We start from the raw sequence: 26,124 nt of genomic DNA, 5'->3' as shown, positions 1-26,124 counted from the left end.
GATTAATCAAAGGTCGGCAAAATTTTGGTGTGAAGTACTATTTGTTGCAGAGCCAATTGAATGGTATTTTATTTCAATCATTTTCCGCTTTAGTAGGTGTTGTGATTAGTTAGTATTTCCTTTCTGTTTTACAGAGAACTAAGGAAGAACATAGTTTCATTTCCCCTATTTTGCAGAATACAAATGAATGTAATAAGTATTGTTATAATTCATTTGACGAAAGGATTCTGTTAGTTTTTCCCAATTTATCAGTCTTAGTTTAGATCTGAATTTCAACTTATTCTAGTCTTATGCGAATAGATTTATGGATTCATAAGAGGTGTGGATATGTGAATCTATTTTAGTATTTAGAAGTCTTTCTTGCCTGAATTAAGTTATAGATAGGCTTAATTTGGTTTGCCTCTTTTTCTCTCGGGTTAAGAGCATACCCTATATTGGTTTTAGGAATAAAACACAATTCCTTGAACATCATTCACACAGGGAGCTGTACCTACCAATTTAGAGAGAAGCCAGTAATCAAAGAATGGCTTTTCAACTGTTGTAAATAGATATTGTTCATCATTCAGGCATTAAGAGTCATATCTTCACAAGAAACAAGAGAAGGACAAATCTGTTTACCAACAAACTTCTTCATCAAGAACACCATTGAGAAATGTAGATTTAACATCCATCTGATATACCTTAAATCCTTTATGTATTGCATATGCAAGTAAGGTCCTAACACCTTCCAGTCTTGCAACAGGAGAAAAAGTTTCACCATAATCAATGCCTTCTTCTTGAGAGTAGCCTTTACATACCAATCTAGCTTTGTTTCTTGATACCTTACCATCTTCATTCAATTTATTCTTGAATACCCATTTTGTTCCAATCACATTTTTATCTTTAGGCCTAGGTACAAGAGTCTAGATTTTGTTCTTTTCTATTTGCTCTATCTCTTCATTCATAGCCTCAATCCAACTTTCATTTTCCAATGCATCTTTAACATTTCTAGGTTCAAAATCAACAAGTAGACATGTACCTTTTAGATTACTTCTTATCATAGTACCTTCTAATTTCTCTCCAATAATCTGATTCGGAGAATGATGCCTTCTAACATACTTAGCCAATACAAGTTCTTTGCCTTTTGAATGAATTTCATTATCATCCTCTTGAACTTCAACTTCTAGCCCTGGTTGCTCAGACTTGATAGGCATTAGCTCAGTAGCTTCAGAATGTGACTCAGGTCCTTATGACTCAGTTTGAACTTCCTGCAACTCAGTAATTGAGGAAGACTCGGGAGTAGAATTCTCCTTATTGATAGATGTGTCTTGTAACATATCAAGTTTGATGTAAACAAATCTCCTGTAATCTTCTAGTTCCTTTTTGCTTTCTTCTTCAGTCCTTTCTACAAACTCATCAATTCTCACATGTGCACTTTCTATGATTTTGTGAGTAGACAAATTCAAACATCTATATGCCTTACTCTTGCAAGAATAACCTAAGAATATATCTTCATCACCTTTTACATCAAACTTGCCTTTTCTAGATTCTTTGAAGATATAACATTTACTTGCAAATACTTTCAGGTAACTTACATTAGGTTTATAGCCATACCATAACTCATAGGGAGTTTTATACGAGTCCTTCTTCAACTGTACTTGGTTTAAAGTATGACTGCAGTGTTGAAAGCTTCCTTCCAGTATTTGATAGCAATGTTCTTTTCAATCATCAGAATCCTTTCACAATCCATGATAGATCAGTTTCTCCTTTCAGATATACCATTCTTCTCGGGAGTTCCAGGGGCTGATACCTGTCTTTTAATTCCTCTTTCAATGCAAAAGTTATTGAATTCATTGGAGATGAATTCATCACCTCTATCTGATCTTAAGCATTTCAATCTTTTCCCTGTTTCCTTTTGTGCTCTTGCCAAATACCATTTGAATTTCTCAATTTCTTTTGACTTCTCTCTTAAATACATAATAGTCATCATTCTAGAATAGTCATCAACAAAAAGAATAAAGATTTTTTCTCCATTATAGCTTTCTATTCCAATAGATCCACACAAATCAGTATGCACAATTTCCAAGATATCTTCAGATTGATAGTTTTTGCTTTTGAAACTAATCTTTCCCATTTTTCCAATCTGACAATTCTTGCATAAACCAACATCTGGTTTCTTCAAACTAGGAATACCTCTTACTTTCTTGAATTTTCTTATTTTCACCATGTTATCAAAATTTTCATGACATAACCTTCTATTCCATGACCAACTTTCTCCAACTTGAGCAATAAAACATGAGCAATCACCAAGATCAAGATAAAATAGGTCACCTTCTGTTTGTTTGCTTGATCTAATCAATTTTCCTTTGTCATCCAATAGTCTTGCCTTGCCATGCATGAATTCCACCTTGAATCCAATGTTGATTAGTTGTGCCACACTCAGTAGATTATGTTTTAGTCCTTCAACCCAATAGGCATTATCACATACAATTTCTTTCATTAATGAGATTCGACCTTTCCCTTTTATGCAACAAGGTTCATTGTTTCCAAACCTTACACTACCACCATAATAGTCTTCAAAGTGTTCAAATTTTATTTCGTCATCAGTCATATGATGTGAGCATCCACTATCTATGATCCATTTATCATTTTTTCTCACATGAGAGATAAGTGTCATCTTATCTTCTTCATCATCAGATTCATCTTTCATAGCAATGTATATTATGTCATCTTCACTATTATTAGAATATTTAGCCATAAAACATGTCTTCTTACCTTTTTCCTTGAATGATTTATGATTTTTGAAATCCTTCTTGCCATTACACTTGTGACTTTTCTCTTGATCCTTGCTTTCGTTGTTTGGGCACTTGGCAACAATATGACCGATTTTTTCACATGAAAAACATATTAGGGAAACTTTACCTTTGTATTTTCCTCTGCCTCTAGAATATTTTCTTGCAAATAGAGCTTCAACAACTTCAAGATCACTATCAAAACTTTCCTCTGGTTCTTCTTCACTTTCTGACTGAATGTCCTTTATTTTATTGCCTTTCTCCTTAAGTGAAAGCTTAGCCTCAAATGTAGATTCAATATTCTTGGAAGCTAAAACATAATTGTCAAAGTTATCTAGCTCAAAGGCTATCAATCTTCCTACTAAGGTATCAAAAGTTATCTTATGATTTGTTTCACACCTCCTTTCTTGAATAGAAGATACTCTAATTGCATAGATAGGAAGCAATGTTCTGAGAACTTTACTTATAATAGTTTCTTCTTTGATATCTCCTCCAGAAGTTTTAATTGCATTGACACTGGCTTTGATTCTTTCCACATATTTGGCAATATTTTCATCTTCTCTCATTATCATCTGATCAAATTTTCCTCTAAGGCTTTCTACTTTGGCTCTCCTCACATTGTCATCACCACCATAGATGTCCTTTAGCTTATTCCACATTGCAAAGGTGATTTTGCAGTCTTTGATATTGTCAAATTTCTCATAGCTAAGAGCCAATGCAATATCTATCATCATGGTGTTATGGTTCTTTTTCTCAGCAATATCTCCAACATATAATGTACCAATAGGAGTTGTGTATTCTTCATCAAGTTATTTCAATCCTGAATCACCAATGGAAGCCAAACGAAGTCTCATGAGTCCCTGCCATGCTGAAAATTTATCTTTATTAAGATTTGGAATTTCTCTCTTGTAAGACATCCTGATCTTTAGCTTAGGTCCTTGAAACCTTTCCTGCAAGCACCAAAAGCTTTGATACCAATTGTTGGAAATATAGATGGAGTAACTGAGAGGGGGGGTGAATCAGTTACCACAAAAATATTTCAAATCGCTTGGATGTTTATAATAAAACTGATTGTTGTTGATATTCAATAAACACACAAAAAATGTTGTAACTCGGTAAAAGCAGAGTGTGATTTACTTTTAACTAATCTTAAACATTCACAATGATTAACATACAAGCATAAATAAATAACATGAATACATAAGACACCAAGATTTAATGTGGAAACCCAATATGGGAAAAACCACCAATGTAACTAGTTATTGTTTTCACTCTTCTGAAGTGAGCCTTGTTAGGAGCCAACCTAGTTAAAGGTTACAAAACACACTATTAGGTGTAACCTTGTTAGAGGATTTAATCACCCTATTAGGAGTGGCCTTGCAAGAGGTCTTAAAAAAATTTAATGGAACTGTCACATTGTTAGAGGATTTACAATTGGCTATTAAACCAATTCTGTTAAGAGATTTTGGATCACTGCTACAATGGTAAGAAAGTAACAATAAAATGACCTGAGTGAGATGAAACTGAATTGCTAATTATAGATCTCTATTCTACTTCATACTAGATTCTTCTTGATCAAATATTACTTTGCTGCTCCATGAGGATATCTGACCATCCTTCAAGTTTTCTCACACACCCTTTCCTTCTCAATCAATCAATACACTTGCATACTTTGCCATACATTAGAATCTCAATTTGACCTTTCATTTATACCATCCAAATTATCAATTCAGCTCAATTACAAATTACGATGACTAATAAACATTACTATAGTCGGCTAGAATCAATACTTAAAATAATTAGACTTCATATCCCAAATCAACAAAATTCTTCATTGGCTGACCCTACTCAGTAACCATTAGTTCTAAAATGATTTTCTGTGTTAACCAAAAGAAGCTTGGTTAACACTGTGAACTTGCAAAATCCTTTAACAACTGATTGAACTTGGTGAACATTGACTCTGACCAACTTTCCTTTGTTAACCATGAGAACTTGGTTAACATTGCTTTCTACCATAATTTCCTTCAATACCTAAGTGAGCTCGATAGACATTGACTTCGTAGAGTAATCTCCAGGAATGCTCGATAGACAAGAAAAAATGTCTTGCTGACCAAGTGAGCTCGATAAGCATAGACTGACAATTGATATGACATTTTTGTAACATCAAAGACAACACATAATTAGACAATTGTATCCAACAAGATCTTCTTTATAAATCTAAAGTTATTCTGATAAGACATGGCAGATGTCACTTGTGGTCATTAACCTTGGCATTTGTTTCAAATCTGATTGTTGATACCCAAAGGTCCTTTCAAATTTAATGAAAATTTATTCATTCATGTGGCATAGGAAACTCCAACCAATTATCATAAAGTTAAGATCTATAAAGTAAGATTTGGTTGCATCCTTTCATCATCACATCTTCAATGGGTATTGTCAATCTTTTCCACCAATTTAACCACTACAGCTATTATAAGTTTTCCTCCATGTACTCCAAGTTTGTTAGATATGATGATTTCAATGGAGTCAATTGTGCACTAAATTTTTTGAGCAATACCCAACTATGATTCTATGATTTGGGTAATCTTCATAGAATATTGTAAGCACACCCAATCCATCGTGTCACAAGGAAACTAAAAGAGAGTGGTCATGTGGAGGCAGTGAGTTTTCTAGTAGTGGTGTAAGTGCCAAATTTGATCTTTGAGAGCATTTCTCATTACAATCTGAATACCCACCAAATTAAGACTTCAAATAATGAAATTTTTCTTACCATCAACCCAAAAACTATACATAATTATTTCCTCTTGTTGGTGAGGAAAATCTATAACAATATAATTATTGGTATTTGGTATCCCTCTACAATGAGAAGAAGAGTTGTAAGGAGAGGTGACACAATGGCTACATAGTTCCAAACCCTCCAAAGTAGGAAGAGAAACATGTCCAAAAATCTCTATAGCACTAATATAAAGAAGGAGATTGTTGATATCCTTGTGCTTTTGTATAGGATAAAAAAGGAAACAAGGATTCCCTAAATTTCATATAGAAAATTTTCTTCCTGGTCCAAGAGGTGTACGTTAAAGGAGAGTATGTTGATTGGACCCAGATAATAAGTGATAACCTAGCCATGTGGATTAAGAGTGCAAGAAATCAAATGCAATTCTGTATGTTCTCATATCTAATCTATGTTATCCTCTACTACCTAGCTATGGCCTAGACTACCACATTTTGAAGGGTTTGATGGCCATATTCAAGTGCATGATCTCTACCCCTTCCTATAACTACACCAAATTTATATAAAATTCATGAAGTTAAATTATTCCTTTATAGTGAAGCTATGCTAGATATTATAGGGATATCCAAAAAGATGTCTCTCCCCTAAGGTTGTCTCTGTTGTTACCCAGTTTGATAGTTATTTCATCTATTTTATGACATTCTCCTACATTAGAGTTGTTGGTTTTGATGATTTCCCCAGAAGCTCCTGAGGTATTTAGATGGATAGATTATTCTAGTAGAGCTATGATGACGGATCCTAAAAGTGAATAACTTGTGTACAAATGCTCAAAAAATAATAATTTTTTTTCCAATCACTATGCAAACATATTCTTGTGTCTCTAGTTCAAATGCCAAGAATATGCTAAAGGCCTTCACCAAAAAGTATAAGCAAAATTTGTACAAGATAATCCATTTAAAGTTTGATCTACTTGATTATATTAAGAATCACTTGCAATTGAGCTTGTCTTTCAAGTATGTATGTGCACTGGAGAACTATTGGGAGAATTGTGCAGATGAACTTGAAAGAAAAGAAAGATTATTTTCCAGGATGACTGTGTAACAAGTGAAGCTATATAATATTGATATAGATATTGAAGGAGTCAATAATTATGGATCATAAATGTAGTCCTCCACATATTTGAAGAAAATCAAAGGCACTGCCATTGTTTCAGTTCCTTCCCCTGGTCCTACCATTGATAATTTGGAGGAGTTGACAAATGGAGTGATCAAAAGGACAAAATAATGGATGAAGTGGACAAAGGTAGAAGAAAGAGGGAAAATTAATTTCTTGTAGGAGCCCACCCTACTTAGTCATCTTTTGCAACTTCTACCAACATTATGGCTGCTACAATATCCACTTCTACAGGTCCCTCTCAATTTGTTGGATGAGGAGGTGGAGGAGATCATCTTTCAGAGAAGAACATTCCTATCTCTCCTACCTATCGAGGAGGCTTAATTCTAGTCATAGGATCAAAAGAGGAACTAAAGAAGGATAAAGAAAAGAAGAAGGAATCATATCTAGAGGTTGTAAAAGATAAAGACACCTCTATTGAAGTGATCAACCTAGATGGTTTGGATAGAGCTCAACTAGATGGTGAATTTGATGGAGGACCACAACCACATGAGACACCTAGAGCACCAGGAATCCAATGAAATGTTCCCATTACTACTTCCTCTTCTCAGACACTCATTTTCCCTTTCTCTACAAAAATACAAGAACTCCTCATGTTGTGAGGAATCTTTTTGATGTAATGAATCTCTAGTCCTCCTTCAATGTTTTTACTATGCAATCATGGCTGGAGAATGCACTTAGGAAGAAAAATAAGATGCTAGATTAGGAAGGATCACCTTTGAAGGACTTAATTGTCCAAACCATGAATAAATCATCTTCTCTGAAGAAGGCTAAGAAAGATCCTACCTTGGTAGCCTTAGTAGAGACACTAACATAGGAAACCTTGTTATGGAGATTTCTCAAACTCAAACTAAGAGGAACTTGGTTTATATTTCCCTAATGGATTTCAACATCCAATGATTTGATATGGGGCCTCTAAGACATGATACTAGGATCAAAATATGGAAGTCCATCAATCAAGAGGTAGAGGAGGAGCTAGGGAAGTTGAGGACATTTAAGGCCCATCTCAAAGCCTCAAATGAAGATTTGTTTGAGTGCCTTAGATAACTACTCACGCCTCTCACTAGTCTTGTTGGAAATATAAGAGGATTAACTGAGAGGGGAGGAGTGAATAAATTACTAAAAAAATAATTCCAAATCCCTTAGATGTCAATACAAACTTCCCACTAAGCCCAAACCTTGCTCTGCTCAGTTAGAACTAGATATGTACTATAACTCGTTGAGCAAAGAAGATACAAAATATTAATGTGAATTAACCTTTAGTAACTTAGGTACAAAAACATAAAGACTTAAGAAAATAAAATGAACACAAGAGACACCAAGATTTAATGTAGAAATCCAATTTGGGACACTTGGTTAAGTGTGACCCTGTTAGAGGATTTCAATCACCCTATTAGGAGTGGCCTTGTTAGAGATCTTTAGAGACTTTAATCTAGAAATGCCACCATGTTAGGGGATTTACAAAATGACTGTTAAACCAACTCTATTAAGAGATTTCTTCACTGCTACAATTGTTAGAGAGTAATAATGATTGATGAAGCAATTGAATTTGCAGATTCATCTCATTGATCTCGTTTATCCTCTTGATCCTCCTTGATTAGAATATTCTTTGCAGTTCCTTGGATGTTTTGCCTTTAATCAGATATCCTTCTTGATTCACATCTTTTGTTTTTCTTCAAATACCACATTTTAATCCACAACTTGACCTTTAATATATATGAAACCCAATGTCAAGTCAGATTAAATGCTCTTTCAAACAAACATTTAACATCCACTAGGCCCACTTATATTAACCATTTAAACTAACAAAATTAATCTACTATCAATTGTCTAACATTGAAATAATTCACTTAGTTAACATTGAATTCCTTTGGTAACTGACTTGAATTGGTTAATACTAGTACCCTTCATTGACTGACCTAACGCAATTTACACTGATTTTATATGATGACCAATTGAACTTGGTTCCTTCTAAATTTTGCTTAGTTGATAGTGGAGTCTTCTTCAATTCTCAATTGAACTTAGTTTACACTAGCTATTCACAATTAGAGTGTGACATTTGTGTAACATTGATGACAATATACAATAGAATAATTATTTTCAACAATCCCCCTCTTTGGCATTGATGGCAACACAACATGTCATTAGCAAAGAAAAACTTAGAGCAACATAATGACTTATAAGATTTTATAATATCCTTAGTTTCATTCTAATTCTTCATCCATGAGAACTCCATTTGAGATTCTCCCTTTGACATCTTATCTTTAGAATCTGTCTAATTAAATTATCCCTCTTTCTCTTATACACATTTCTTCCTTTAATTCTTTGATATGACATCAAATTTCTTCCTCTGATTCTTTGACATGACATCAATCTCTCCCTCTTTGACATCAAATGTAAAAGACTTTATATAATGAATTTACAATGTACTTGATGTACTAAATCATATGCAAAGTGATATGAAATTATTGCATCAACTTGATAGTTTGTCAATGAAGCTTTGTTGATGCATCACTAATTTGTACCCTAGTGAGCTTTAGATATAGTAATTACCTCTAGCTTAGCTCTTAGATACAAAAATGCATCCTTAGGTAATGGATTGGTGAATATGTCAGCAACATGCTCCTTGGTGTTCACATATTCCAATCTTACTTCTTTGTCTTGAACTAATTTCCTTTAAAAATGATATTTGATTGCAATGTGTTTTGTCTTAGTGTACATCACTAGATACTTGGGTATATTTATTACACTTGTGTTATCACAATAGATAACCAATGGATCCTTGATTCATTCCTTTATTCTTGACAACAATTGCTTGATCTAGATTATGTTGGAATAACAAACTGTTGCAGCAACATATTCTGCCTCTATTGTAGACTGAAAGATGCAATCCTTCTTCTTACTTGTTCATGAAACTAACCTTTTTCCAAGAAGAATTCTCCCCCACTGGTGTTTTTCCTATCATCAATGCTTCTAGCCCAATTTGCACTAGTAAATGATTTTAACTCAAAGTTTCTTCCTTTCTTGTAACATAGACCATAGTCTTCAATGCCTTTTAGGTATCTCACAATTCTTTTGAGTGCCATCATATGATTTTCTCTAGGATTTGCAAAAAATCTTGCAACTATACCAATTGCTAATGCAATATCAGGCCTTGTATGCACTGCATACTGAAGTTTTCCAATCATAGATCTATAGGTAGTCTGATTTACCTCCTTTGAGTCATCATTCTTAGATATTTTGTGTCCAGTAGACATAGATATTCCAACTGGTTTGGAATCTTCCATTCCAAAGGTCTTCAATATTTCCTTGATGTACTTTGACTGAGTAATGTGGATGCCATCCTTCATTTGATGAACTTGTAAAACAACAAAGAATTTTATCTCTCTAAACATTGACATTTCAAATTCTTTACTCATTTCTTCAAAAAATTATTTACATAAGTCATCATGACCTATAAATAAAATATCATCCACAAATATTTCTTCTAACAATTTCTTTTTCTATGGTCCTTCTTTAATATACAAACTACCATTATCATTTGTTCTTTTTAAATCAATCCTTACTAGATATCCATGTAGTCTTTCATACCATGCTTTAGAATCTTGTTTCAAACCATATAAAGATTTATGTAGTTTGTGTTGGAAATACAAGGCAGGCAAGGTTACAAAGGTGGGTGGGGGGTTGAATTAGGAACCAATAAAACTTCAACTTATTTCACCAATTAATCCTTCATAAGATATTATGATCTAATTACATGCATGAAAGAATGAAAGCAATAAATCATTCATAACACTTTGACACAAGATATGGTGACCCAAAAACCTTCCAAATAGAAAGTAAAACTGAGGTGGGGATATGCCCACAAGCTTTAGTACTACAGTATAAAGTTGGTTGTTCAAGGCTTATAATTGATCACTTCTGATGATGTGCCCTGTTAGGAGCAATAAAGACTACTAGTGTAGTGCCTGCCCCTAGTTTGCATTTCTGTTATCATTGCTGAACTCTTTTAGGCCAATTTTATGCTTGATTATTAGTAGTATTTCTTTGAGATTATCAGACATTGTTTTACATTCAGTTGATTATATGATGAGATTACTTGGTACTCTATATTCCATGTGTGCATGATGATTGTTCAATAATTTTAGTAATTGTTGATGATTAGTTAGATGGATTATTATGTGTCTTCTTATGGATACTTACCCCATACTACATGTGTATGGTGTGCATGTATATTTTCTTTATGTATGACATTTCTGATCTGGTTAAGGAAGGGAGTCATAGTCACCTGCTAGTTGGGATCTATACGAAGCACCACTTTCTGCCATTTCCTGCTTAGCTTAGAATTTTGTGTTTGTACATGTGTGGTTTTTATGCAGGTTGCGAGTACTAGGTATCGACTTCCCTGAATTGCCATGATAATCATACCCTATCACATTATCTTAATGGTAAGAGAGGGGAGATAAATTCTTAAGTCCAAATCCTAAACTTTTAAGCCATTTGTCATAGAAAATTAGGACAAGTATCTAAGTTGGCTACGCTTTGAATGTGTTGAATGACGTTAATTCGTGATTATAACCCCTTAGATTGATTTTGTATGTGTTTTTCTTTGATGGGTTTTCCTATGTTGTTTTATGAGTCCTTGGTGATTTTTCTATTAATTAAGTCAACTTAAATTATTAAATTAACGATTTAACTTAATGAAAAATTATTATGATATTTTAATATTTAATTATATTTAATTATTTGGGAAATTAATTAAATAAAAAGAATTAAATATACAGATAAAAGTTATAAGAATAAATTTTGAATGTGATAATATTTATTTAATTTAATAATAATATATTTAGAGTTCATTTTTAAATGAATGCTAAATATTATTATTATTTAAGTTAATAAATATTTTAGCAATTAAGTTTTGAAAATAAATTAAAAAGTGAAAATATATTAATTTATTAAAAGTTCTTAAATTGCATAATGCGTGCATGAGATTAAATTTAATAAATTAATTGAAAAGAGAAGTCAAGTGAAATTAAATAAAGTAATTTTAATAATTCAATAAACGTGCATGGGAAAGAAAAAAAGTTAATTTAGAGTTGAAGTTTGGTGAGCATAGAGTTCTCTAGGGTGAATGCACAATTAGTGCCCTGATTTTAGGAGAGAACTCCATATCACAACTTGGGGGTTCATTTTCGAGGGATTGCAAATTTTGGAAGAGGAAGGAATTTTTAGAAAGGAGAAGGTTCTAAGAGGAGGAACTTCTATACAATTTTCTTGGGTATAGCGATTCGCATTAGTGTCCAGGTAGACGCTTGTGATTAGTTGCTAAAATTTATTACGCTTTCTCTTTTCCTGTCTTCTTCGTGTTTGCGAAATGATTATCTATGACGAGTGTTTCAAAATAGCGAATTTCTATTATGCATGTTAAATCTTCTAAATACTTAAAGATTGAAACATCTTAGAATCCTTGTCTAATAATTCTGCAAATTAAATTGTAAATCAGAAAGGGTTTTGAGTTCTAAAAAGAAAATTTTAAATAGAGAATTTCAATCGATTGACTGTATTTTCCTATCAGGGTATTGCTGGAGTTTTATATATATATATATATATATATATATACATATATATATATATATATATATGTATATATATGTATGTATATATATATATATGTATGTATATATGTATGTATATATATGTATTTATATATGTATCTATATATATGTATGTATGTATGTATGTATATATATGTATGTATATATGTATGTATATATATATATATGTATGTATATGTATGTATGTATGTATGTATATATATACATACATACATATATATATATATGTATGTATGTATATATATGTATATATATACATACATACATATATATATATATGTATGTATGTATATATATACATACATACATACATACATACATACATATATATATATATATACATACATATATACATACATACATACATACATACATATATATATATTTAAAAACAAAAAGGGAATTTGTTTTGTATAAATTTTATATTTATAAAATTTTAATAAAAATTAAATGAAAATATTTTAGAAAGGGGATTTTTTTGTCCGAATTTATTTTATGAAAAAATATTTATAAATAATAATAATAATAAAATTTAATTAAAATTAAAAAAAAAATTTGGACGGAGGGGGTTTTACCCCACCCCCTGTTCTCATTAATATTGCCCTGCTGCTGACACAAGGTCGATGACAGCGGCAGTACATAGTACTGCCACGGCCGCAGGCCCTGTGGCAGCCACAAGGAGGTCGCAGCCAAGGCCAATGGGCCTTTAAATAAGCACTTCAAAGTTTTTTTAATATAATATAGTTTAAATTTTATAATTAGTTTATTAAAATTTATAATATATAATTTATTAAATTACGTTTATTTAATATTTTATTTTAAATAATTTATTTAATAAAAGGGTTAAGAATATTACTTCTAAAATTAATAGTTAATTTAAATAAATAAAATTTAATTAAGTTTAAATTGTGTATAGGAATTATTAGTGAACTTATATTTATTCTATTAAAATAATAATATTGACTTTAACAAAATTAAGAATAAGTTTTATTGAAAGATCAATAGATATTATGAATAAATAATTGCCCTTGGAATATTTTAGGAAATGGACTAAATATATACTGGGGGTAATTCTATATTTTATTCAAATAAATGAATGAATTAATCATAATGGTGAACTATGAAACTTATTTACTTGAAATGTACACTGAAACAAAAACTAAAACCTTACTTTTAACTTAACAATATATTTTCAAATCAAACCGAATTGTGAGACTATCATGTTTTCTGTGTGATGTCTATGTTTTGGGTTGGAGTTGACTAGAGTGTTGACCAGTTCTAGGATGTCTACCAAAGGCTTGGGAGTTTTGTGTTTGTGGTATTATGCTAACTCGATCTTGATTATTTTAACTCAACCATGGTAATGTGTTGGTATGCTCTATGATGAGCGTGATTATATTGCTGATTACTATTTTTCATTGTCATTGTGGGATAGCGAGATAAGTGCTATGATATATTTGACTTAACCATTTTGATTCTTCGATCAATATTTTTGGGGATGCTTTCCAGTTGCTCGTAGAGAATTGATGTGTTATTATGATTAGCTTTTGATGCTTTCCAGTCACTTGTGTAGGACTAAGGTAATTTTATATGATTCTTTATTTTGTATTTTTATGAGCCTAGGGTAGGTTATCTATATGTAATGTCAAGAAGTGGCTTGCAATGGGGGTTGGGGCCCTAAGTGGCTGTCAAAGTAACCCATTGTAAGTTGTTTAATAAGTGAAAACACTACACTAAATGAGAATAAAATGAACCTAATAAGGGGCTTTGTATGTTCTTTCCCATGCCTTGAGTGCTAGTACATACTAGGATGGGAGTAGAGAGAATGCTTGGTTGCGACCTTGCATCCTTAGTATGCCTTATCAGTACGAGAGGATACTAATGGCCGCATAGGGATCACTAGGGGGTCGGGGTCCTGAGAGACTACCAAGGTAACTCTAGCATGATTCATGCAATGAAACTTGCCCACTTACATAGTAGGTTTCCTACATGTCTTGTGTACCTCTAGGATTAGATGTCGATTTATCTTGGAACCTTTGACTTAGATTACTTTTAAGATTTCCTAGACTTAGAGAGTATTTTTTATGTTTGGATTGATATCCTATTTGGGATTTGAGACTATTTCCTCAGTGCAGTGGGAGTAGGCCATTTAGGTTCCACGTGGTCAGGTGGTAGTGCTTTTTACTCTTACCACTGAGATTCGTCCATTGCTACCATGGCTATAGTTTCCTTATCTATATTTCCTTTCATTCTATCTATGTATCATTGTGATGGATAGTTATATCTTATGATAAATGTTTATATCTTTTATGATGGTTGGATATATCGTGTATGGTGGATGGTTTCATTTATTTTATTGTACTTGTATCATGGATCTGAGGGGGATGATGTATTTCTAAGTTCTACATATGAATATTCTTTTAGCCTTTCATACCCTATGACATGTATAGTGGATGATTGAGTATTTTGGATTTCATTTGCCAAGAGGCATTCAGAACAAATGTATATTATTTAAATAGACATTGGACTTTTTAATTATTCTTTCATATGGATGTGGTATTTGATGGCCTTAGTATTAATTAAATTTAAATGTGATTCAACATCATGGAATCCTTAAGGAATGTAACCTGTTATGTATGCTTATAGATGATTGCATGTTGTTGCTTCTGCTACTTTATGTTTGATGTGTATGTTATTCTTCTTGTTTAAAAAAAATGTTGGAAAACTTAGTAAAACTTTAGGTTAATTCCTTTGGATCCCTTGGCATGGCGTTACAACTAGGTCCACCTTGTTAAAGGATTTACAAAATATACAATGAATTATGTACTCAGTAAAGAGATTTGTCAAAGACTGTTAAGTCTACCCTATTAAAGGATTTGACTGATGCACCTGTTAGGATGAACAAGTGGCTGATCTTTGATCTGCAAATTTGATTTGCTAGTTGAGATTCCTCTGAAATGTGAAGATCACCTGGTTGTGATAGATAAATCTTTGATGTCCCTTATACTGCTTGTAGCCTTCACACTTTTGCTCTTTATATTTGCTTCATATTTACTTCTTATTTGAATGTGATACAATACATTACATATATACCAATCCAAAACACATTTTATAAAAGTTGGCTACAACATAGATTTCCATTAAGATCACAAAGTCAGCCTAACTGTTGGCACATGGGTTTTGAAAACAAACTCAGTGATGTTCTGATACTCAACAACCATGGTCAACACTTAGCATCGGCATGCACTTGGTAGATGTAGAAGCTTAGTTCATACTAATCACTTCCAAGTAGCTTGAACTTGGTCAACACTTGTGTGACTCGATGAACATCATGAAAATCAACATATAAACTAAATCACCTAGTTGACACTGCATGGCTCAGTCAACACTCACACTACAAGCTCGATATAAATTGAATCACTTGGTTGACACTCCTTGGCTTGATAAACACCAGATTCACATCACTGATACCACGAGCTTAGTAGACACTAGAGAACATGGTTGATACTATGCAACTCGGTTAATACTATGAAGCTTGGTTAGCACTGTCACTGATCAACTCAGTAGATACTATTCAATGTGAATTGAATGTAGATTCTAAAAATCAGCAGAAACTCTATATAGACTACTTGGCTTGGTAGTAGCTTAACCAATTGACTAAGTGTGAGTTACTAATAAACAAACTTAACTTTAATGTCAACAATTTTTAGATCATGTTTCTTTTATTTGGATCAATGAAAACTTCAAGCTAATCAATACAAACTTCTTCTTCCAAAATTCCATTCAAGAAAGATGATTTTACATCCATTTGATATACTTCGAAACCTTTGTGTGTAGCATAAGAAAGTAGTGTTCTGACTCCTTCAAGTCTAGAAATATGAGAAAATGTTTCTCCATAGTCTATACCTTCTTCTTGAGCATATTCTTTACACACTAGCCTTGCCTTGTTCCTTAATACTTCGTCATTTTCATTTAATTTGTTTCTAAAAACCCACTTTGTACCAATTATATTTCTATCCTTGGGTCTAGGAACAAGAGTCTAGGTATTGTTCATTTCAATTTTCTCAATCTCTTCATTCATTGCCTCTATCCAACTTTCATTTTTCAAAGCATCTTTTACAGTTCTAGATTCAAATTCACTAAGAAAATATGTACCTTTTAGTTTTTTCCTTGTCAATATTCATCATGTCTAGTCTCTAATCATTTGTTTAGGTGCATGATGCCTTCTGACATATCCAACAATTACATATTCCTTCCTTCTAGATTCTGGACTTGTTTCACTTGGTTCACCATGTTCAATGATTTTATGATCTTCTGATCTTTTCTTTGCTTCCAGTGTATGAGACTTGATTCCCTCTGTCTGTGCCTCAAAATCCTCTATTTGACACTCAATTTGAACTCTCCCTAGCTTAGGTTGCACTGGCTACAATTTAGTTTGCACTAAAGACTTAGGTGGCTCGAGTGGTACAATCTGTAGATATCAAACCACATTTTCTTATATCTTATGCAAAGCTTCATGCTCATAGTAAATACATTTTTTGTATTCTTCAAGTTCCTTGCTGCTTTGTTCTTCAATTTTTTCTGTAAACCCATCAATTTTCACATGTACACTTTCTATGACCTTGTGAGTACAAGATTCAAACAATTATATGCTTTGTTCTTATTGGAGTAGCCTAGGAATATGCCTTCATCACTTTTTGCATCAAACTTTCATTTCCTTTCCTCGTTTTCAAGATATCACATTTTTTTCTAAATACTTTAAAATAACAGACATTAGGCTTATAGCCATACCATAATTCATAAGGTGTTTGATTTTTACCTTTCTTCAGTTGAACTTGGTTTAGTGTATGACCTACAGTGTTGATAGCTTCTTTCCAGTATTTGGTTACAACATTTTTCTCTATCATTGGTGTTCTTGCACAATCCATGATGGATCTATTTCTTCCTTCAACTATGCCATTCTACTGAGGTGTACCAGGTGTATATACATGTGTTTTGATTCCTTTTTCATTGCATAACTCATTGAATTCATTAGAGATGAGTTCACCTCCTCTATCTAACCTTAGGCCCTTTAGATTCTTTCTTGTGTCTTTTTCAACTCTAGCCAAATACCACTTGAACTTTTGAAAAGCTTTAGATTTATCTTTTAGGAACATCACTGTCATCATCCTAGAATAATCATTAATGAAAAAAATGAAATATTTATCTCCACTGTAGCTCTTTATACCTATTGACCCACAAATATCTATATGAACTAGTTCCAAGAGTTCTTCTATATTGTAATTCTTACATTTGAAATTACTTTTTCCCATTTTTCCAATCTAAGATTGTTTGCATATGGCCATTTTAGGTTTCTTCAGATTTGGAATACCTCTTAGTCTTTTGCTATTGCTTATGGTAACCAGATTATCAAAGTTTACATGATATATTATTTTATTCTGTAAAGAACTTTCTTCTACCTGTGCCAATAAACATGAACTTCTAGTAAGATCAAGATAGAATAGATTACCTTTAGTTTGATTGTCAATCCCAAATAGGTTTCCTTTACCATCCAACAAATTGGCTTTCCCATTCATGAATTATTACCTTGTATCCAATGTTGTTCAGTTGTACCACACTTAGAAGATTGTGTCTTAGTCCTTCAACCCAGTAGGCATTATCACATTTGATTCCTTTAGTTAATGCTATGCATCATTTTCCTTTCACATATTATGGTTCATTGTTTCCAAATCTAACACTTCCACCATCATAGTACTTCAAGTGTTCAAACTTAATTTTATCACCAGTCATATGATGAGAACAACCACTATCTATTATACATTTATTGTTCTTCCTAACATGAGAAATAAATGACATCTTTTCATTATCCTCATCATCTAATTCATCCTTAACAACAATATATACCATTTCATCTTCATCATCATTGTCATAATCTTTAGGTGTATAACAATATTTCTTACCTTTTTTTGCCTTTGAACTTGTTACATTTTTTGTCATCTTTATTTTCTTTGTTTGGAGACCTTGCAACAATGTGACTAACTTCTTCACAAGAGAAACAAATCAATGGTATTTTACTTTTAAATTCACCTTCTCCTTTTGGTAACCTTCTTGCAAGTAGGGCTTCAATAGCTTTAAGATCATCCTCAAAATCAACATCTTCTCCATTGTCAATTTGTTTGCGTTTTGAGTTTCCCCCCTTTCTACCAAGAGTTAGTTTATCTTTGAATGTTGATTCTATGTTGTTAGTGTTAGGAAGATAGTTATCAAAGTTATCCAACTCAAATGCTGCCAATCTTCCCACTAGTGCATCCAAAGTTATATCATTTTTGGGATCACATCTCATCTCTTGAATAGATGAAACTCTAATTTCATAAATAGGAAGAAGATTTCTTAATACCTTATTGACTACTATTGTATCATCTATTATTTTTCCTCCTACATCTTTGATTCCACTTGCACTTGCTTTGATTCTTTCATTGTATTTTGCAATATTTCATCTTCTTTCAGCTTCATCTGATCAAACTAGCCTCTTAGACTTTCTCCTCTAGCTCTTTTCACATTATCATCTCCTTCATAGATCTTTTCTATTTTTTTCCACATGTCATAGGTAGTAGGTTAATCTTTGACTTCATCAAATTTAGAATAATTGAGAGAGGTAGCAATATCAATCATCATTCTATTGTGATTCTTCATGTTTGCCATCTCATCCATAGTTAAAGGCTTTGGAGTGCCACATATCGATTCTTTAAGAAGTGTAGACCAGTATCTCCAATGGTTCCTAGATGTAGCTTCATCAATTCCTTCCATGCTGAAAAGCTATCTCTATTAAGCTTAGGGATCTCTCTTCTATAAGATATCTTTATCTTTAGCTTAGGTCTTTGAAACCCTCCCTATAAGCACCAAATGCTCTGATACCAATTGTTGAACATATAAGAGGAGTAATTGAGAGGGGAGTGTTCAATCAATTACTACAAAAATAATTCCAAATCCCTTAGATGTCAATACAAACTTCTCAATAAGCCAAAACCATGCTCTTATCAGTTAGAATTAGATATGCATTATAACTCAGTTAACAAAGTAAATATAATATATTCATGTGAATTAACCTTTATTAACTTAGTTGTAGACACATAAAAAATAACATGAACACATGAGACACCAAGATTTAATGTTGAAACCCAATTTGGGAAAATCACCAATGCAACTAGTTACAACTTTTCACTCTTATGAAATGAGCCTTGTTAGGAGCCAACCATGTTAAAGATTACAAAATACATGATTAAGTGTGACCCTGTAGGACTTGAATCACCTTGTTAGGAGTGGCCTTGTTATAGGTTTTTAGACACATCAATCTAGAAATGCCACATTGTTAGAGGATTTCTAAAATGTCTTTTAAGCCAACTCTGTTAAGAGATTTTTTCACTGTTACAATTGTTAGAGATTAAAAATGATTGACCTGATTGATAAAGCAACCAAATTTGTAGATTCTTATCATTATTCTAGTTTATCATCTTGATCCTCAAGTCCTTGGATGTTTTGCCTTTAATCAAATATCCTTTTTGACTCACATTTTTCTTTTTCTTCCAATTCTAAATTTCAATCAACATTTGACCTTTTATATATATGAAACCCAATGTCAAGTCGGCTTGAATTTTCTTTCAAACAAATATTTAGCATCCACTATGTCATCTTCTATTAACCATTTAAATTAACAAAATTAATCTACTATCAGTCAGCTAACACTAAAATAATTCACTTGGTCAGTATTGAATTCCTTTGGTAACCGACTTGACTTGGTTAATACTAGCACCCTTCATTGATCGATGTAACTTAGTTTACACTGATTTTCTTTGATGACTAGCTGAACTTGGTTCCTTATGAATTATGCTTGGTTGATACTGAAGTCTTCTTCAATGCTCAACTGAACTTGACTTACACTAGTTGTGCTCGATTAAAGTGTAACATTTGTGTAAAATCAATGACAATATACAAATGAATAATTATTTTCAACAAATCCTTTAATTTGTAATCTTTCAACCTATCTTTGGAAGAGAATAAATCTCTACTTCCAAGCTTCAGGAGGAAAGGCATTTTGGGAAAATTTGGAAAACCAGGATCAAATACACGAAGGTTAGGGGACTTCCTATCATTGATAATCTTGTAAATCTATGTAAGAAGGTAATAAGGTTGGAATAACTTGTACTTCATAACCTTGAATATTTGAAGATAGATGCTAAAAAATATAAAGAGGTTATGTTGTCTATTCAAGATGTAATAGCCCTAAAGACTATGACCATCATCAATCTAGGGATTCAGAAATAAGGGATGAGCCCTTGATCTATTTGATGTAGTCCCTCAAATTCAAGAGAGAGATGAAATTTATAGAGTAGAGAATAACTTGAAGAATTTGTATGAGGCTACTAAGAATGAGTAAGAAATCATTTTCAAATGCCTGACAACTCTCCACACATATTATCATAGTAGTGGAGGTGGATAAGTCATAAAGATTGAACACATGAAGACTTCTCATTAGAAATTCATAGATGAAGTGGTGAACCCATCCAATTTCACAGTATCCAAATTACATAACCTTATTGTCATGGATGACATGTTGGTCGAGGATTTGGAAAATATGCATTCGTATGTCAACTCTATGGAGAAGATAGCTGGAGATCATGACTTTTGGATGATATGGACCGACAACAAGTGAATTTCAAATCTTGATGACTTTGTTGTTGTTCTTGACACAATGAAATCTCACTAGGAAAATTCAAAAAGTGCCAAAAAGACTAATAATGTCCAAGATTCTTCTCTCTCTCTCTATGAATTTAATGTAATAAGTGCCACCTTCTATTTTGCATCTCTCTATCTTTTTAGAAATAATGACCAAGAAATGGGGCCTATATGTAATATTTTTATAGTTAATAGAAAGGACCAACAAATTTTGGTGTGAATTTTCCCCTATTACAAGAATAATTGAGTGAGTCTCAAAAATTATCATTATATTTTGTTATTCATCTTGTTAAATGTTTATTTCTTTATTTGAAAAATTGCAATGTGATGAAATTATGAGTCATTAAGTTTTAATCGGGTAAAATCATTGAGATTTAATCAATCATATGTTTGTTTCCTTTATTTTTTTATAACATGTAGGAAGTAAAACAATATAAGAAATCTTTATGTGGAGTAGATGCATACAGGAGTAAAAATTGAAGTGTCAGAGAAAGGTTTATTACTCTCACAATTGTGAAAGTAGTTGAACCAAGAAAATTATATTTCACCCAAGTTTTTCATGGTAATGGGAAACTATAAACTTTCCTCTTCTACTCTCTATTCAAGAGTGTACACATTTTAAGTAGAACACTCAAAAAAATTCATTCCAAATATATCTAAAGGGAGGTGTATCTTTATAATTCAGAGGGAAGTGTAGAAATTAGAAAGCTTCCTATATGTTGGTAGTTATTGATTCTTCACCTTTTGTGGAAACAAGCAGAAGATATTGGTTGAAGAAAGAAGAAGAACAAATTTTCAACCAACATTCTAATAACAATCTTATCTTTAGGTCTAGGGACTAATTCCCGAGTCATCATTTTTTTCAATTTGCTCAAATTCATCTATATAAGCTTCATTTGTAGTCTTAGGTTCAACTTGAGATATAAAAAATAGTTCTTCACTACTTATTTCTTGTCATCACTCCTTTGTTTACACTTCCAATGATTTGATCAATAGGGTGATTCCTTGCAATATAACTAAGTGTTCCTTTCTCTATTTAATTTTCTTCTCTAGGTTTTGATATGGGTTCTTCTCTATATTTTTCTCTGCAAATTAGTGTTATTCTCATAAAATAAATCCTACTCAAAAAATTTATTGTTAGTACTTTGATTAGTATTGTCATCATAATCATAGTCAATCACTCTTTCCTAAATTCTAAACTTTTCATCAACTTTCAAATAACACTCTCAAAAATAGTCTCCAATATCTGATTAAAACATCTATATGCCTTACTCTTTAATAAATATCTAAGGAACACACCTTCATCACTTCCAAAGTCAAATTTCCCAATATCATTATCTCTTTTCATATAAAACTTACTTCCAAAGATCCTAAAGTAATTCACAATTGGTGTCTTTCCAAATCAAAGTTCATAGGGTGTCTTACTTGTTCCTTGTCTAATATGTAATGTGTTCAGAATGTATATTGTGGTGTTCACTACTTCTCCAAAAGATATGTGAAACATTATTTCTCTAGCTGCTTCTCCAATTGGTTTGTTCCTCCTTTCTACTATCACATTCTGTTGTGGTGTCTCAGGGATGAAAGCTATCTCCTTATTCCATTATCCTTAAAAAATATCTTCAACTCATTTGAAATAAATTATCCTCCTCTATTTGATCTCAGACACTTAATCTTCAATCCAAATTTATTCTCTAATCTATTTTTTAGTATCTCAAACTTCTCAAAAGCTTCAAAATTTTCTCTAAAAAATGCTACCCACATCATCCTTGCAAAATCATCAATAAAAAGCATAAATTTCCTTTCTCCATAGAATGCTCTTATTCTTGTAGTACCACTCAAATCCTTGTGCACCATCTCCAACTTCACTAATGTAGTAAATACTTTTCTTCACAAAATCCTTACAAATCATGTTGGAATGTTTCACAATCTTAGGTGAATCTCTAATTGCATTTGTAGTACTTATCTTCACAATGTTATCAAAGTTAATGTGACAAAATCTTTTATGCCATAACCAAGTGTCATCTACTTTTGGAACCAAACATGTCATTTTAGTACGATTCAACTAAAATACATTACCTCTTGTTCTTGTACCAGTACTAATCAACTTACCATCTTTATCCTTGATTATACAAGTCTTCTCTATGAATTGAAACTAATATCCCTTGTCCACAAAGACTCAATTTTATCTTTCCCATCAAGTGTAATAGATCCCTATCTTTTAATCTTACATGGTGCATTATTTCCAACTCTAACTATTCCTCCATCATAACTACTAAACTCAACAAAATTATTCATATCTCTCATCGCATGGTGAGAACAACCACTACCTATTATCCAATCAATCTTTTTATCATCAACATGTGATACTAAAGTGTTCTCTTCTACTACTTCTTCATTTACTTGTTTTTCAAGACTCTCTTCTTTAATAGAAACAAATCCAAGTTCATCATCCTCACCACCATTTCCTAAGAAATTTATCACCTTAAAATTGAAGTCATCATCTTCATCAACATATAATAAATCTTGTGCAAGCTCTGACTTATAAAGCTTCCTAGTTTTTCTTCTTTACTCTCTTAAGACACTATGATGAAAAAATACCAAGTTCTTTGCAAGTCCAAAAAATTAAAAAAAATCTTACATTTAGGGTCTTTCTTCATAATAAATGCAGGTCATTCATCAATATTCTTATCTTCCTCTTGTTCGATTGTCTGATCTCTAGAATAATCACCACTTGTGCTTGTTGTAAGTTTAGCTCCTTCTTTCGATACACTAAAAGTTTTCTTTGTTCTTTTCACTCCTTTATTTGGTTTCAAAGATCATTCAAATACCTACAATGTCTCTCTAGTGAATTTGGTGTCACAGAAATAATATCTTCAATGATCTCAACTTTGTGTGCATATTCAAGGGTCAAAGATTTCAATATATTTTATACAAATTATTCTTCTATTATTATCCCTTCACAATTCTTGTTTCCTACAACAATATCATATATTTTACCAAAATATGCTCTAATAGTTTAATCTTCCATCATTCTAGAATTACTCAAGATATTCTTTGAATTATATAATCTAGACTTCTTTGCAAATTTATCTCCTTCAAATAAATTTTATAACTTAATCCAAAATTCATGTGCAAGGTCTAAACCTTTTACTTCAACATACTATAGTTCAGGAAGAGTTAATAACAATGCCTCTCTAGCATACATATTGTATATGAACAGATCTTTGTCTTCTTCTAACCAAGATGCCAAAACTTTTTCTTCTGTCACATTCTTTCCTTCTCTTGTAACCAACAATTATATAATCAACAACCATAGGATAATAACCATACAAAGTGACACAAGATATGTTAATTAGGGAAACCCTTGATTAGAGAGAAAACCTCGGTGGGGATGTACCCACAAGATATTGTACTAATATTTAAAGTTCCTTTTGAAATGATATGACCCTATTATGAGTCAAATGAAGTATAATTAGTACATATGAATCCTTGTAAGAATACTTTTAATCCCTCTCGGGAGATTCCAACCCTATTAGGTGTTGATAATCCACATGTTACAAGGCATATTACATCAATTACAAAATACAATCAGCCTCCAAGGAATAACTAACACGTTATCCTTCACAAGTCATCACATAATTAAAACTAGATTCTTCTATCTCAAACATAGCTTCACCAAAATGTCCTTGACCAATATCCAAGCTTATTGACCAAGCTTCAACATTTCCAAAAATATACAACATAAACAATCGCATACAGTTTCATGTAATTTGCCCTACAACCAATCCTCTGTAAATCTTTTATTTCTCAATAAAAACTTCATAAATCTTTCCATAAACTTAGAAATAGTACCTATAAGTGTCCAAAAACATACAATGAACCTTGATGAAAGAAATTCAATAAACTCTAAGCTTTCCGAACAAAACTATCTTTGCTACTCTATCAAAATTGTCCAAAAAGATGATATGTTGACATTAATGAAAAAAAATTTGATGAATGCAATCCATAAGCACTCAATCATCTCCAAAACACTTCTTAAAATTTCCATAAGTTATTCATAAATATCCCATAGGAATTCATGCCAATAGTTGCATGGTGGATAACTAACCATCAATTTGGAGAGATATGAGTTTATGAAGTAGGATCTTCCTACCTTAGATTTGTGGTTTCAAAAGGTGAATTGAAGATGAAACCCTAAAAGGTTGAAGAAATACTCATTTGGCCTAGTAAAAAGACATCTAGTGAGGTAAGAATCTTTCATGTATTTTCTAAATTCTATAAGAATTTTATAGGGAACTTCAGTGGGATTTGTGCTCCCATACTTAATACCATGAAAGGAGGTGTAAAGACCAAGTTTCAATGGACTAAGATGACACACAATGGTTTTAAACTCTTGAAGAAGAAGGTGGCCACACAGCATGTATTATTTCTACCAAGTGTTGATAAGCTCTTCACCTCTTATTAAGAAAGTTAATAAGAGGTACTCATCCTATGACCTAGAGTTATATGCTCTTCTTACCTCTTGTAGTAGCCAATAATTCTCATTTATAAACTTAATATTAATTATGCCTTTTGCAACAATTTGACAGGGTTCATTATCTCGTAATAAACTTGCCCAAAATCCCCTTGGACATAATCAATAAAATAAACTCTATGGGGTGTAACATGAAATGAAACCCTTGAATCTATAATCCATGAATCATCGACATTTTATAAATAAATAAGCAAAGCATCCTCTTTATATTTTTTACTCAACCCATTTGCCTCCTTATTTCTATCTTGTTTTCCTTCTTTGTTGCTCTTTTGAGACCAAAAATATTTCTTATTATGCACTGGTATCCCATAGTACCATAAATCTCTTGGTCCTCTAGATTGAGACCTCCCCCTTTGATATTCCTCTTGATTTCTCATGGTTTCCATAATTATTTCCTCTCATTTGTTCTGTCTCTATTTTGTGTGTTCAAGATACTTCTTAATGTAGATCCACTAGAGTTTTTCCTACTAGTTTCCTCACTCAAAATCACACCAATAACATTAGCAAAATTTAAGGTATTAGAGCCAAAAATAGAATTACTCACATCTATGACCAATCCATTCCATC

The sequence above is a fragment of the Cupressus sempervirens genome, chromosome 3, assembly GCF_028749045.1.
Source record: "Cupressus sempervirens isolate cs-2001-9-10 chromosome 3, ASM2874904v1, whole genome shotgun sequence".
Lineage (NCBI taxonomy): Eukaryota > Viridiplantae > Streptophyta > Pinopsida > Cupressales > Cupressaceae > Cupressus > Cupressus sempervirens.
The sequence above is the reverse complement of the archived record's forward strand: the minus strand, read 5'-3'. Positions refer to the sequence as shown.